The sequence below is a fragment of the Daucus carota genome, chromosome 2, assembly GCF_001625215.2.
Source record: "Daucus carota subsp. sativus chromosome 2, DH1 v3.0, whole genome shotgun sequence".
NCBI classification, from domain to species: Eukaryota; Viridiplantae; Streptophyta; class Magnoliopsida; order Apiales; family Apiaceae; genus Daucus; species Daucus carota.
The window spans coordinates 27821393-27837265 of record NC_030382.2 but is presented as its reverse complement, the minus strand read 5'-3'; positions in this window follow the sequence as shown (position 1 = coordinate 27837265).

Below are 15873 nucleotides of genomic sequence, written 5' to 3'. Positions count from 1 at the left end.
AACTTTCTTAATTTTTTAACAGTTTCATTAGGCCTCATTCACCGATAATAACATTACAATACAAATATTTAGTTTTATGCCAATGCAAAGCGTGCACAAATACTCCAAACAACAGAAGACTAAAGATCCACATAATATCTTAATAATCCATAAAAATTAATAACTCCTTAAATAAGCTTTAAAATGACTTAAACAGTATTTGGTGACTCAAAGATGCAGAGCATGACCTTCTTTAATTTTGGACTACTTGATCAATTCCATACATCCACTGGCCAAATCTTTAGATATCAAAGCTTCCAAATGTCACCTGTTGAAGACTAAAATATATTGTAAAACTAAATATGCAGAAGACGACCGTTGCATAACAAAGATTACAATGGAAACAGAATAATACCTGACAACAAATTATGCACTGTCATTCCTCATGACTTGAACAGCAAAGTGAGTACGGAAGTTATCTACACCCTCCAACAAAACAACATCACCCAGCCGGAGGCCCAAATCATCCCTAAATTGGATCCAACCATCATGGATGGTTGTACGTCGAGATTTGCCACCCCGGGACCTCACCTGCAATCTCCACGCATTATCCCCTGAATAGATATTAATGTAGTCTCTATTCTTCCAATAGGCAGTCACATTGTAGTGCTCAGTAGATATATCCTAGATGAACAGAGCAAATAGTTCTGGACAAATTACCAAAAAACACCAAATCAGCAAAATAAAAAGTTGAAAATACTAATCATCTTTTTCCTATCTTACCACTCCATAAACATATCTATATAAGTGATGAGCCTGGACTGTTATCTCAATACGAAAACGCACAACCGGGTTATGTGAGTTTAGACCTTCAAAACAAATGAAATAATATATTCAATTACTTCAGATTTGGAAAAACAAAAAGAAAAAGAAATTAACATATAAATTTCACATACCAGTTGACACTGGTGTGCCGGGAAACAAGTACTCGACAAAGTGGTCATCAAAAACTAAAACCGTTGTTAGGTCCAATCAGACGTAGAAGGGGGGGGTTGAATACGTCGTACCAATTTCTTCGATTTAATTTAATTGCGGATAATCTTATTTCAGTCCATGTTAAATCAATCGTAAATAAATAACTCCAGCAAGTCGGGGAATATTCTTGTATTAGAAATAATCCTCGGGTGCTACAAATTCCAACACAAGTGTCGGCTGCAGAGACTACAATCACTCTATTACAAACTCTCGATAAATACGATCTTCTAATTTAACTCTCGAGAACGTGTATAGTGTGTGCACTTACAAAGTGTGTAGTCGTTTTCAAATGAAAACACTAAGCTCTATTTATAGGCTTTCCAACAACTAACCATGGTTAACGAGTTCGTCCTGGACGACTTGAGTTCGTCCTGGACGGATTCGTTTTATAAAAAATAAAACTAACTCCACAATATGGACCAAAGTTGCGCCTGTAGTGAAAGTCAAAGTTGGCGCCCCTCTTAGTCAAACATGGCGCTCATCAGTACACCTCTGTGACTTGAGATGGAATTTTTACTTGGCCACAGAGTTGATTTAGTGTCAAGCGCAAGTTTTGACCAAGTCAAACCTTGCGCTTTGACACGGTCAAAACTTGCGCCCTTCAAAGGAGATGGTGCCACAGTGTAGTAGCAGAGTTAGACGAATTGTGAGCAATGAAGATTTTACTGTATGTGGCGCAAGTGTTGACTTAAAGTCAAACCTTGCGCCTGTACAGTGGATGAGTGAAGTTTGTTACTTAGAATAAATCTAAGTAATGAGACAACCTTGCGCCACTCTTCAAAGTCCTTCCCTGTTATCTCTCATAAGACTGAGGGTTGACCGTGGAGACTTTACATAATATATATATATGTATATGTATATTTATGATTTATTAATTGATTTGATAATCACTTGAATTAATTTCTTATTCAAGTAATAATCAATTAATATCACATAAATATAAATATATAAATATATATATTAACTTGAAATTCCTTTGTCACTTTTAGGAATAGTTCTTTTGACTTGGTCAAATATTCGTTGATCGAATCCACTGAATACTTTCGTACATCCTGACGTCCTGTGCACTGGTCTGGTTCACGAACGACTTGAACTGAAATAATTCTTTGAATCCTTTGCTTGATAATATACTTGATCAGTCATTCCGGGTTAGATGTTGCTTCGATAACTTTGATTATAAATAATCAATTTAAATATACTGGAATCTTCTGGTCGTTGATACTTGATCTTCAGGCAATCTTGATAGCAGACACATTGAACTTTATTCTTCACTGAGGCTTGAACATATTAATGAACTTCTTTCAGTGGACTGATGCTCGTCTCAGATATCTTGATTGTCTTTGTCTGTTCGTATCGAATCTCCAACCTGTATATTCCTGTATTATACTTACGTATTGTTTCCTGTCTTTTGTTGTGTTGAGTTATCGTAATTACATTTACGTTACATTATGCTTTACAATCTCCCCCTATTTGTTTGTTAGAGTTCGACAAGCAAATCCTTTAAGAGGATAACTCAACTGACACAATGAAAAAGCATACTATTTTAAACAGGAAATAATACTAAGTACAGTCTGGATTATATCTTACATTTTCCAGAAATCAAAAGTAAATACAAGCAGCCATTGTTCCTCTAGCCTGAACTAATCTTTCCTTGGTTTCTTGGCTCTTGCATTAATCAGCTTTTGCTCAGCTTTCCTCTTTGCAGCTTCCTCTACTCTCTTCTGAGTAAGCTTGTTTTCAATCTCTTCAATCCTTGCTGTAATGGTACTCAGTGCCACTTGCTCCAGTGTATTCTCAGGTGGAGGTTGCTCTAGATTTTTCTTCATCTTCTCTAAAGTCTGCAGGTGAACCATCTTTTTCAACTTCTTAAAAGTGACATTCATCTCCATTCCTTCAATCTTCATAATGATCCTTGATGGATGAGCATGAACTCTAGAAGTGTTGTGGACAGTCTCTACAGCTTTTCTTATCTCCAGAAGATCAATCAAATCTTTGAGCACACTCTTGTCTTCTTTTACCACTGACCACTTAACAGCTGCAACTGCACGAGTGATTCTTTTGGAATTGAGTTTTCCAATCTCTGTGAGTGGTATAGCAGTGACTTCAGAGTCTTTCTTCTTCTTGAATAGTACAGATGTAGGATTGTAAGTGACAACAGGTGCATTTGGATTTTCAGGAATTTCAGGGTTTAGTGGAGGCAGTGGATATGGTGGTTGACGATTGATGGCTGATAAGTCTAAGTCTCTCAGAGCAGCAAAGTTCAGACGATAAGCATATAACAATTCAGCAGTTAGTCTTCCCTTGCTAGTCCTTGAGCACTTCTCCCTGACTTGAGCTTCCAGATATTTCAGTATACGAGGATTGTATGTTGATAATGCTTCATCAGTGAGTCCAATACTCTGAATCATACCATCCTCGAAATACTTGATAACTGAAGGCTTGTCATGAATTTCAACTCCAATATCAGATATCCAACCTTCCACCATATCTCTGAATATTTCATTATGCTTTCTGCCGGTTGAGATGATCTTGTTTCTTACCACAAACAGCTCAGTTAAAGAAAGATCTCTGAGAAACTGACTTGACACATGCTTGAGACCATGGCCTTCTCTCTGTAGCTCAAATGATATGTTCACCATCCATCCTCTCCTGGGAAGAACAGCAACAGACACAGTAGAAATGATATCATTTAACACCTCGTGATAATCATGTAAATCCTTGTAGTTGTTCCTGAAGGAGTCAAAGATATCTTTTACTTCGTCATTATCATTGTCTTGAGTGACCTCTGGAAAATCAAACACAGATCTAGCAGCATCCCATTCAGCTCCATCTTTATGTAAGTTGGCAAGTCTCCTTTCCCTTCGAATCCGTCTTTGGTTTTCTAACTTCTCCCTTGCTCTCCTTTGCTCAGCATAATCCCTAGCAACATTAGCAATGTCTTGTGGATTTGCAATTTCAAACTCTTCAGCAGGAAAGATGTCATTGTGATATGCAAGTTCATCAGCAAAGACTTCAGCGTCTGGGATTTCTCCTTCTTCAAGATCTTCATTCTCAGCACCAACCATCCTAATCACCCTGTCATCCACAAACTCAGGGATGTATTCATCATGACTGTAACTGAATTGATGCCTAAGAGCAGAATCAATCAGTTCTTCAGACACCCCTGTTATCACCCTCTTTCCCTTTGCTTTTTCTGCTGCTCTCTCCCCCTCAGTTGAGTAATCCTCTCTGGAAGGTTGAGATGCCAGCAACTTAGCCTCCAGGGTAGCCAACCTTTGTTCCATTGTTGATTTGATTTCTACCAACTCCTCCCGCAGAACAAGATTCTCAGCTTCTAAGTGTTGAACTTTGAATTTCAGAGCTTCAAATTCTGTCACAGATACAGTTGGAATAGCAGATTCAATTGTAGGTTGGGATGTGGGGTTCTCACTTGTTCGTTCTGTAGGTGTTTCTCTCGTTTCACTCAAAGCCAGAACACTCAGTGGGTCAGAGGGTTTCTGTATATCAAGTTCTGTTGGTGTTTCCCTCTCACTCAAAGACATTCCAGCATCCTTAGATGTACCTGCAGAAGAAATCTTCTTAGCCTCTTCTAGAGAGATCACAGAAGGTGCAATGAAGGTTCGTAAGCCTTCGTCCTCGGTTTCCTCGTCAGATGAATCTGAGTCATAAGAAACAAGTTGCCGACCACTTGAAAGTGGTGAGTCCTTTGATGGATCCTGAGTTGGAATCTCAGGGTGGGTAGACACAGGGCTCGAAGGATGTGATCCTTGAATCGGCGAAGCACCCTGGTTTCCCACAACTGCCTTTGACGGCGAAAGACTTTGTGACAAGTCCTCTATAACTGGCACACTTCCTGATATGAAGGGCTCAGAAACAGATTGCCGTTCACCTTCGAGAGGTGAAGAGTCCTTTGAAGGATCTGGGAATGTTCCTCCCAGGGGGGTAGACAAGGATGTAGAAAGTGGCATTTCATCCAAGTTTCCCCCAGAAGCCTGTGAGGGCACTTGACCCTGAAAAGGATCAGAAACAACAGTGTCTATCCCTGACATGGACGACAAAGTGTTCGCAACCGTCAATTCCTCAACTGTGTGTGCAACCTCACTGTGCATTGGAATAGTATTTGGCTGAGGTGGTGAAGAAATAGACATATCTGCAGTTGTCTCAGGTTCTATTCTCCTTTCCTGACTAGGAGACAGAGCTGCAGTTTCAGAAACAGACTCCTTGTGTGGTGCACTTAAGGCACTTTCTCCCTCTCTCTCAGAAATAAGACTTGGTTGGCTGAGGGGTAGAGTAGTTTCTGCTTCAATTGTTTGTGAAGTGGTGCCTTGGTTATGAACTTGGGGGATTTCAAATTCATTGGCACTTGTGAGAGGTGGTGAAAGCTGATTGGAATCCAAAAGATTCTGAACCCAATCAGGTGCATCGAAGGACAAGTTGTCAGAGTCAGAAGGAATACCTGACTGTAGCAGTGGATTGTAAGTGTTAGAGAAAAGTTCATCAACATCCACCATTACATCAGCTGCAGTGGTTTGAATAGGAGTATTCACTTCATCTTCAGAATCAGTGGAGTTGTCTTGCAGTGAATCCTCTCCTTCAGATTGAGCATTGTCATCTGAGGATGTCTGTGCATCTTCAACTATCACTTCCTCTTCCATTTGAGAAGTTTGAGTCTCAGGGATATCAGCTTGATGAGATGACTCAGTGACTTCTTCCGCTTGTGTTTCAGGGGCCTCCTCTTCCTGAACCACAGGATCAGCAACATTTTGAATGTGGGGTGGAGGCACATTTGGATTGTTCAGGAATTCTTGCATTGCCTCCGGAAGAACCACATCTTCATTGTTGGTGTAGTTCTGATGGTTTTCCAGCATAGAAATGACCCTGGTAGTCATGAAAGAGCATATAACATTGTCTATATTGGGATAGACAGCTCTCTCAGCAGGAGTCAGCAGTTGATTCAGCACAATCTGGAAGAACCGAGGATAGAGGAGTATATTCCTGTTTTTCCTGAGGGAGTCCTGAAAAGCTCCCATGATCAAGTGTCCCAGATTAATCCTTGTATTCTGAGCTATTGCAATTCCAATCTCCTGGTTGAAGGTGGTGATGCCATGGAACCCTCCAGTCTTTGGTGCAAATACATGAGAAATGGAATTAAAGAAGAAATTCCATTCTCGAGGTAAATGCTTGACATACATTTTGCTCGGAAGATCACCATTCTCCCTCTGGCAATGAATAGCAAAGAAGAAATTTGTTCGTTCAGCCTTGTCTGGAACAGCCTCAAAGTTGTTAGTTGGCAATTGGAGTGCAGTGTTCAGGGTTTGTTCAGTAATCATCAGTGTTCGTCCCTGAATGACGCACTTGAGTCCAAATACCTGTCCTTCATTTACAACAGAAATAGAAGACAGAAAATCTCGAAGTAGAGATTTGTTAAGATAAACTGATTCTGTCATGGCAAATCTAGCAAAGGAAAATTCTGACATGTAACGAACCCAGCGTCGATAATTCGCTTGCGTAATTAAATTATTATTTTCAACAATAGTGAAATTTGTTTTCGGAATATCAAAATTTGCAGCCATTTTTAATTAGAATTAAAAATGATTATAAATTTTGTTTCACGAATAAACACGAACAAATATTCACTTTATGTTACGAGAATAATTAATTAATAACGCTCCGAAAAACCCTAATCCCAAGAATTTTAGAATTTGATGAAATTCAAGTATGTTGTTCTACTCGAAATTCTAAGAATTATGGGATCGGCTTCGCAAATTTTCGATGCTAAACTCACGTACAAATCTGTCCTAGAAGTTGAAAAGCTTCGAAAAACCCTCACGAAAAATCTTAATGGATTGTTAATATTCTGGTATCAAATGAAAGCCCTCGTCACAGAGGTTCTAAAACTGGTTCCAGATCACAGAATGGGCAAGAATCCAAGGTGTGGTGTTCGATCAAATATCTCGACTTCGAGTAATTTGAAAACGGCTGAGAGAGGTTTTAGTGGTGTGTATATGCGTATGTATATATGAGAAGATGAAAGAAAACTGTTTAAGGGAGAGTTATATATACACACAGTAGTATTGAGGCGCAAGTTGATTAATTACCAACTTGCCCTCTATACTAAGTACAGGGGACGAGGTAAAGCGCAACAATCAAATTTACTGTCGTGCCCTCTATACATGTATGTATAGAGGCGCGAACTCATGACTTAGAAAATTCTAAGTCATTACAGTGGCTACATATGATCAAAGCGCAACCTTTGAAAAGACTGTTTTGCCCTCTATACTGGAGTATAGAGGCGCAACTCTGCTAATCGGAGAAATGATTCTAAGTCCCTTATACAACACATACACAAGTAACAGAGGCTGGTGGCGCAACGTTTGACTGAAAAGTCAAATGTTGCGCCGAGTTCCTGACTTGGCTGAAGAGAAATGTACACAGATACATTCCTGAACAGAGGCGCAAAGTTTGACTTGAAAAAGTCAAAAGTTGCGCTCTGTTACCACTTTGTACTTAAAGAATTTTTAGAAAACAAAATTCTTTCAAATCCAAACGCCAGTATATCAATTTAGTAAGTATTTTGAACAAATCAAAATGAATTAATAAATTGATAAGAGAACTCACAATTTATTCAAATAAAATTAAACCGAATTAAATTCAGTTAAATGATATTTAAATAATTATGCTGCAAGTATTTTAATTACAATTCAATTAATGGTCAACTTAAAATAACTTGAATTGCTCCAAATCCATTAATCAAATATAATTAAAATATGAATTAAATAAACACTAATATTCATTAATTGAATATAAGCACTTAAATAATTCAAGAAAATTAATTCTAAATATCTACCACTTAGCAATTAATCACATAATCACATAAAATCATGCAAATCATATAAATCATGGCAAATAATTAAAACTAATTATCAGTAAATTATGTAAAGTACTGGATGCACTTTGTAAATTCACAAGTCCTGAAAATATGGACATTTTAAAACTTGTGAACTTACGAACAAATTGCAGTTATTTCTTGTCTAATTAATTAGACATATTTAACATCCCAAGTTCACCAACCAGTCTAGAGAAAGTGGATTCGTCTAGTGGTTTAGTGAAGATGTCTGCAATTTGTTGATCAGTAGGTACGAAGTGTAACTCTACTGTTCCATTCATGACATGCTCGCGAAGGAAATGATACCTGATATCAATATGCTTTGTCCTGGAGTGTTGAACAGGATTGTTGGCAATGGCAATGGCACTCGTGTTATCACACAGAATCGGAATTTTATTCAACATGAGTCCATAATCTTGTAGTTGATTCCTCATCCACAAGATTTGAGCACAGCAACTTCCAGCAGCTATGTATTCAGCTTCCGCTGTAGACGTAGACACGGAGTGTTGCTTCTTGCTATACCATGACACCAACCTTCGTCCAAGAAACTGACAGCTTCCTGAAGTACTTTTCCTATCAATCTTACATCCTGCAAAGTCAGAATCTGTATAGCCAATCAGATTAAAACCTGTATCTTTAGGGTACCAAATCCCTAGATTGGGGGTTCCCTTAAGATACCTAAAAATACGCTTAACAGCTATAAGATGTGACTCTTTAGGATCAGCCTGGAATCTAGCACATAAACAAGTTGCGAACATGATATCTGGTCTACTAGCAGTTATGTATAAGAGAGAGCCAATCATACCTCGATACTTCGTGATGTCAACTGACTTACCAGATTTGTCCTGATCAAGTTTGACAGCAGTTGGCATAGGGGTTTTGGCAGGAGATGCTTCTTCCATTCCATATTTCTTTAGAAGATCCTTGATGTATTTAGATTGGCAGATAAAAATACCGTCAGGCTTCTGAATAACTTGAAGTCCTAGGAAGAAGGACAATTCTCCCATCATGCTCATCTCATACTTGCTCTGCATTAACTTAGCAAATCTCTCGCACAAAAGATCATTAGTAGAACCAAATATAATGTCATCGACATATACTTGTACAAGAATTGTATCATCCTTATGCTTTTTATGGAAAAGAGTTTTATCGATGATACCTCTGGTGAAACCATTTTCAAGTAAGAACTTGGACAGAGTGTCATACCAGGTTCGAGGGGCTTGCTTCAGGCCATAGAGTGCTTTGAAGAGAAAGTATACAAAGTCTTCAAATTCCTTGTCTTCAAACCCAGGGGGTTGTTCAACATAGACTTCCTCTTCCAGATCACCATTCAGGAATGCACTTTTCACATCCATCTGATATACTTTGAAGTTGGAGTGTGCAGCAAATGCTAAGAACATCCTGATTGCTTCAAGCCTAGCAACTGGAGCATAGGTTTCATCGTAATCAATTCCTTCTTCTTGTGAATAACCCTTTGCAACCAGTCTTGCCTTATTCCTCGTAACAATACCATCTTCATCCAGTTTGTTTCTAAAAACCCATCTAGTGCCAACTATAGATTTTCCTTTAGGTCTTGGCACCAGTTTCCAAACTTTCTGCCTTTCGAATTGATTGAGTTCTTCCTGCATTGCAGATACCCAATCTGGATCACTTAGAGCCTCTTCAACTTTCTTTGGTTCTATCTGAGACAAGAACCCAACAAAGTTGCATTCATTCTGAGTTGCTCTTCTAGTCTGTACTCCAGTGTCTGGATCACCAATGATTTGTTCAACAGGATGGTCTCTACTCCATACCCTTTGTCTTGGCAGATTCAATCTTGATGATTCACCAAAATCATAGTTGTGTTGAGTGTGATGACTAGTAGATCCACTTTGACTTACTCCCCCTGAGCTGATGTATATCCTATTTGATGATCCTCCACTTTGACCACTGTGACCATGATGATCATTTGTATTGTTGCCAATACTTCCTCCAGATGGTTCAGGATCAGCATTCTCTTCATTTGCATTAGGATCTCTTATATCAGCTTCAGGTTCATCTTCTCCTAAGTAGATGTCTTCTAAATTTTCAAACTCCAGAGAATCAGATTCATTTTCCTTTTGAAGACTTGGGAGTCTGGTATCATCAAATCTTACATTGATGCTTTCAATCAGCTTGTCGTCATTGATCAGATAAACCCTGTAGGCCTTAGACTCCAAAGAATAACCCAGAAATATGCCTTCTTCAGCTTTGGCATCAAACTTTCCCAAATGCTCTTCTTTTAACACAAAGCATTTTGCACCAAACACATGAAAGTAACTCAGTGATGGTTTTCTGTTGGCCATTACTTCATAAGGGGTCTTATCCAAATCCTTGTTAATCAGGGTACGATTTTGAGTGTAGCAAGCAGTGCTTACAGCTTCAGCCCAGAAATAGATTGGAAGTCTTGATTGACTAATCATAGTCCTTGCTGCTTCAATCAAGGTTCTGTTCTTCCTTTCTACGACACCATTTTGTTGTGGAGTCCTTGGAGCTGAATACTGACGAGAGATGCCCTTATCAGTACAGAAGTCATTAAGAACAGCATTACGAAATTCTGTTCCATTATCTGATCTGATTGCCCTTACTGGCAGATCTGCTTCCTTTTCAATCTTCTTGATATGATCAATGATGACGAGTGCTGCTTCATCCTTTGAATGTAAGAATAATACCCATGTGTATTTTGAGTAGTCATCGACGATCACAAGAGCATATCTTTTCCTTGATATAGAAGGAATGTTGACTGGTCCAAACAGATCCATATGAATCAGTTGAAGGGGTGAACCAATGTCAGTCATGCCTTTGCTCCTGTGTGATGCTTTCTTTGACTTCCCTTTTTCACATGCATCACAGAGTCCTTCTTGACAGAATTCCTTCTGTGGCAATCCTCTCACAAGTTCCCTTTTAACTAAAGAGTTCATAGTCTTAAAGTTCAAGTGTGAGAGCTTCCGATGCCATAACCAACTATCATCAGCAGAGGCCTTGGTGTAGAAACACTTGACCTCCCCCTTACTTGCTGAGTCTATGTCGGCTATAAACAAACTTGATTTTCTTACACCACGGAGTGTAAGATCCTTGTTCTTCCGATCTGGATTAAGCAAACTTCCTTCTGAAAGGTTACGTCGTATCCTTTGTCACAGAACTGACTGATACTCAGTAAGTTGTGCTTAAGTCCTTCCACCAGAGAGATATCTTCAATGATGACATTTCCAACTTTCAGCTTACCATATCCCGTTGTAAAACCTTTGCTGTCATCTCCAAAGATTACAATTGGGCCGGTCTTCATCACCACATCTGTGAGCAGGGACTTTTCTCCAGTCATGTGTCTTGAACAACCACTATCAAGAACCCACACAACTTTACTTTTCCTTCCTGTGCCCTGCATTCACAAATGGATTAAACTTTCTTTGGTACCCAGACGTTCTTGGGTCCAGGTGATTTAGTAGAAACAGGATTATCAACAGAAACTGGTTTAACATGTGCTTGTTCAGGGGTGACTGGACTCTTCTCCTTTTTAGTCTTAGCAGAAGTGCTTTTAGACTTGGAGTTTGGAGTTTCCTTCTTCTTAGAAGGACTAGCAGTCTTTGCCACAGGGGCAACAGAAGGTGCAGGCATATTCATATTCATGGTAGATGGTGCAGAAAAAGATGCATTCAACATGGTAAAGCATGCAGACATCATATTCATAGCACATAGCATGCATCCTACTCTACCACATGGCAAATGAACAGCATTCATGTTAACAGTATTAGGCATGCTAGAAACAGAATTATCTACTTTAATCACTTTACATGCATGAGTAAGATGATTAGTAGAATTGCAATTATTACAAACCTTTCTCGCATTAGAATTCCTAGAATTGGTGTTCTTAGAATCTAACTTGCCATTCCTGTTGTTCTTCTTTTTGTTGGAACTAGTACTTCCTAATCCAGTTTTATCTGAGTCATCTCTGACATGGGAATTAGAAGGTACATCTTGTGATTCCTGTTTTACTTGAGGCTTAACAACTTCCTCATTTTTCAACTCTTCCTTGATTACAAGATCTTCTTCTATCAGAGGTTCTGTTTGTGCCATCCTAAAGATAGGGGTCTTGGTGTTCTTTAGAATTTTAGGTATATTTGTTCGTTCAGGAGCATTCTCAGTTCCTGCTGAAACAAATATGCCTTCATTCTCTTTTCTCTTCTTTCTTTTGGCTCTTTCCAAAGAACTATAGTCAAGGCCAATAGCAACCTTCTTATCAACCCTTTGACTATCCAAGATCTCTTTCTGTACAAAAGCAGAATTCTGATAGGCCCTAAGCTTAGTTTCTAGGTCAGCAATCTGAGACCTAAGGGACTCCTCAATTTCTGCACTACACTTCTCCTTATTCTCTAGATATTCAATTCTATCTTTAAGGTTAGTGTTTATGAGTTTCTCTAAAGCTAATTCATCTACTCTTTCTTCAAGTTTAGCTATCTTTAGAGAAAGACTACAGTTATCTGATTCTGAAGCTAATAAACTAGTGTGCAAGTTGTACATCTCTTGACCTAGTTCATTTATAGTCTTTTTATAATCAGTAGTAGTCATGTCATCAACAGAAATTTCAGGAGATACCTGAGATGGAGATTCCTCGACAGTGTCAGCCATTAATGCAAATGCATAATTGCTCTGGACAGGTTCATCATCAGAATCTGTGTCATCCCAGCTTTTTCCCTCAGCAATGTAAGCCCTTCCTTTGTGCTTGGCCACCATTGCTTCCAACTTAGCTTTTAGCTTCTCATTTTCTTTCTTCAGATCCTCATAAGAATTCTTCTTATCATATGAGTTGCTTCTGACAGGAGCTGCTTTGGGTTTCCAGCACTCTGTTGCAAAGTGCCCTAAGTCATTGCAGTTGTAGCATCTGACCTTGCTCTTGTCATACATGTTTGGTTTGAAACTGCCAGTACTCTTTGACCCTGAGCCTGAGTATCCTCCTTTACCCTGAAACTTGTTCCCTGAAGTTTTCTTGTACCGGGGGTTCTTCCTGAACTTGATATGCTTGAACCTTGCAGCCATATAAGCCATTGACTTATCTTCCAGCTGCTCCAGCTCTTCTTGAGTGTAAAACTCATCCTCCGGTTCATCAGAAACTTCATCAACTTCAGCTTCTACAATCTCAGTGATGGTAGAAGGATAGTCAGCTTTGATGGATGAACAATCACTCTGAGCAACAGTGTGATCATTGATACCATATTCAACTAATTGTTGATAACCAAAGTATGGTTGATCAGCAATAAGTGCAGTGGTCTTCTGTAAGGCCATACTCTTGGATTCTGTTGATCCACCACCATATATAATCTTTCTCTGTTCAAGTTCCATCTCAAACGTCTTCAGTTTTCCAAACAGCTTTTCCAAAGTCATAGTTCTGAAGTCGCTTCTTTCCCGGATGGTCTCTGTCTTTACAACTAGATGGGGTGGCATCACAAATGAGAACTTTCTGTTAATCTCTTTCTGTGGATAAGTCTTTCCATGCAGGGTGAGTTCATTCAGTAACAACATGAACCTCTCGTAGATTTGAGAAATGTTCTCTCCAGGTATTGCCTGAAATGCTTCATATCTGGCAATTAGCATATCGTATCTGTTTTCCCTGACTTCTTCAGATCCCTCCATCAATGCCTCAATAGTGTCCCACATCTGCTTTGAAGTTTTCAGACTTAGTATCAGATGTGTCATTGTCTTGGTCATTGATTCAACAATTATGAGTTGCAGATTATGATCTTGTACAACATATTCCTTATCAGTGTCAGTGTATTCACTTTTCTCTTTGGGAACAGACTTCTGTGGAATACGAACACCATTTTCAACAGATTCAGGAATAATCTTCATAGGCACAAATGGACCATTTTCCAGAATCCCAATGAACATGGGATTAGCAACTCTGATGTACAGCAACATCTTCATTTTCCAGTTGTTGTAGTCATCCTTGTCAAATGGAGGTACTTTGATTCCTAACTTGTGTGTCGACATTGTTATCAGATAAAATTACGATTGTACGGACAGCTAGCTTTTCAGATTGGTTACGGATCTCAGATCTGTATATCGATCAACCTCGCTCTGATACCAATTGTTAGGTCCAATCAGACGTAGAAGGGGGGGGTTGAATACGTCGTACCAATTTCTTCGATTTAATTTAATTGCGGATAATCTTATTTCAGTCCATGTTAAATCAATCGTAAATAAATAACTCCAGCAAGTCGGGGAATATTCTTGTATTAGAAATAATCCTCGGGTGCTACAAATTCCAACACAAGTGTCGGCTGCAGAGACTACAATCACTCTATTACAAACTCTCGATAAATACGATCTTCTAATTTAACTCTCGAGAACGTGTATAGTGTGTGCACTTACAAAGTGTGTAGTCGTTTTCAAATGAAAACACTAAGCTCTATTTATAGGCTTTCCAACAACTAACCATGGTTAACGAGTTCGTCCTGGACGACTTGAGTTCGTCCTGGACGGATTCGTTTTATAAAAAATAAAACTAACTCCACAATATGGACCAAAGTTGCGCCTGTAGTGAAAGTCAAAGTTGGCGCCCCTCTTAGTCAAACATGGCGCTCATCAGTACACCTCTGTGACTTGAGATGGAATTTTTACTTGGCCACAGAGTTGATTTAGTGTCAAGCGCAAGTTTTGACCAAGTCAAACCTTGCGCTTTGACACGGTCAAAACTTGCGCCCTTCAAAGGAGATGGTGCCACAGTGTAGTAGCAGAGTTAGACGAATTGTGAGCAATGAAGATTTTACTGTATGTGGCGCAAGTGTTGACTTAAAGTCAAACCTTGCGCCTGTACAGTGGATGAGTGAAGTTTGTTACTTAGAATAAATCTAAGTAATGAGACAACCTTGCGCCACTCTTCAAAGTCCTTCCCTGTTATCTCTCATAAGACTGAGGGTTGACCGTGGAGACTTTACATAATATATATATATGTATATGTATATTTATGATTTATTAATTGATTTGATAATCACTTGAATTAATTTCTTATTCAAGTAATAATCAATTAATATCACATAAATATAAATATATAAATATATATATTAACTTGAAATTCCTTTGTCACTTTTAGGAATAGTTCTTTTGACTTGGTCAAATATTCGTTGATCGAATCCACTGAATACTTTCGTACATCCTGACGTCCTGTGCACTGGTCTGGTTCACGAACGACTTGAACTGAAATAATTCTTTGAATCCTTTGCTTGATAATATACTTGATCAGTCATTCCGGGTTAGATGTTGCTTCGATAACTTTGATTATAAATAATCAATTTAAATATACTGGAATCTTCTGGTCTTTGATACTTGATCTTCAGGCAATCTTGATAGCAGACACATTGAACTTTATTCTTCACTGAGGCTTGAACATATTAATGAACTTCTTTCAGTGGACTGATGCTCGTCTCAGATATCTTGATTGTCTTTGTCTGTTCGTATCGAATCTCCAACCTGTATATTCCTGTATTATACTTACGTATTGTTTCCTGTCTTTTGTTGTGTTGAGTTATCGTAATTACATTTACGTTACATTATGCTTTACAACCGTTGTGATGCCTGAGTCCTCATAACTGAACAGATGTAAGTTAAAGCCACTAAAATTTTCCAGCCCCGCTATTGAGCAGAACTTACTCAGTCCATGAAATCTTTTAGTGTCATGATGGTAACCACCCTTAATTCTTTTCCCATTACTAAAAAAAAAGTTCTGGTAGCCTCCCAACATGGGAAATGTTCTCCTAAAGGACCTAGGAGTAGGGCTGAGCATTCGGCCGGTTCGGTTCAAAACCGAACCGAACCGAAAAAACCGAAAACCGAATAAGACTTTTTTCCGAAACCGAACCGGACCGAATTATTATTCTAAACCGAACCGAACAAACCGAATTATTTCGGTTCGGTTTTGGTTTGGGTTTAAAAAACCGAAAATTTTAATTACATTCATGGAT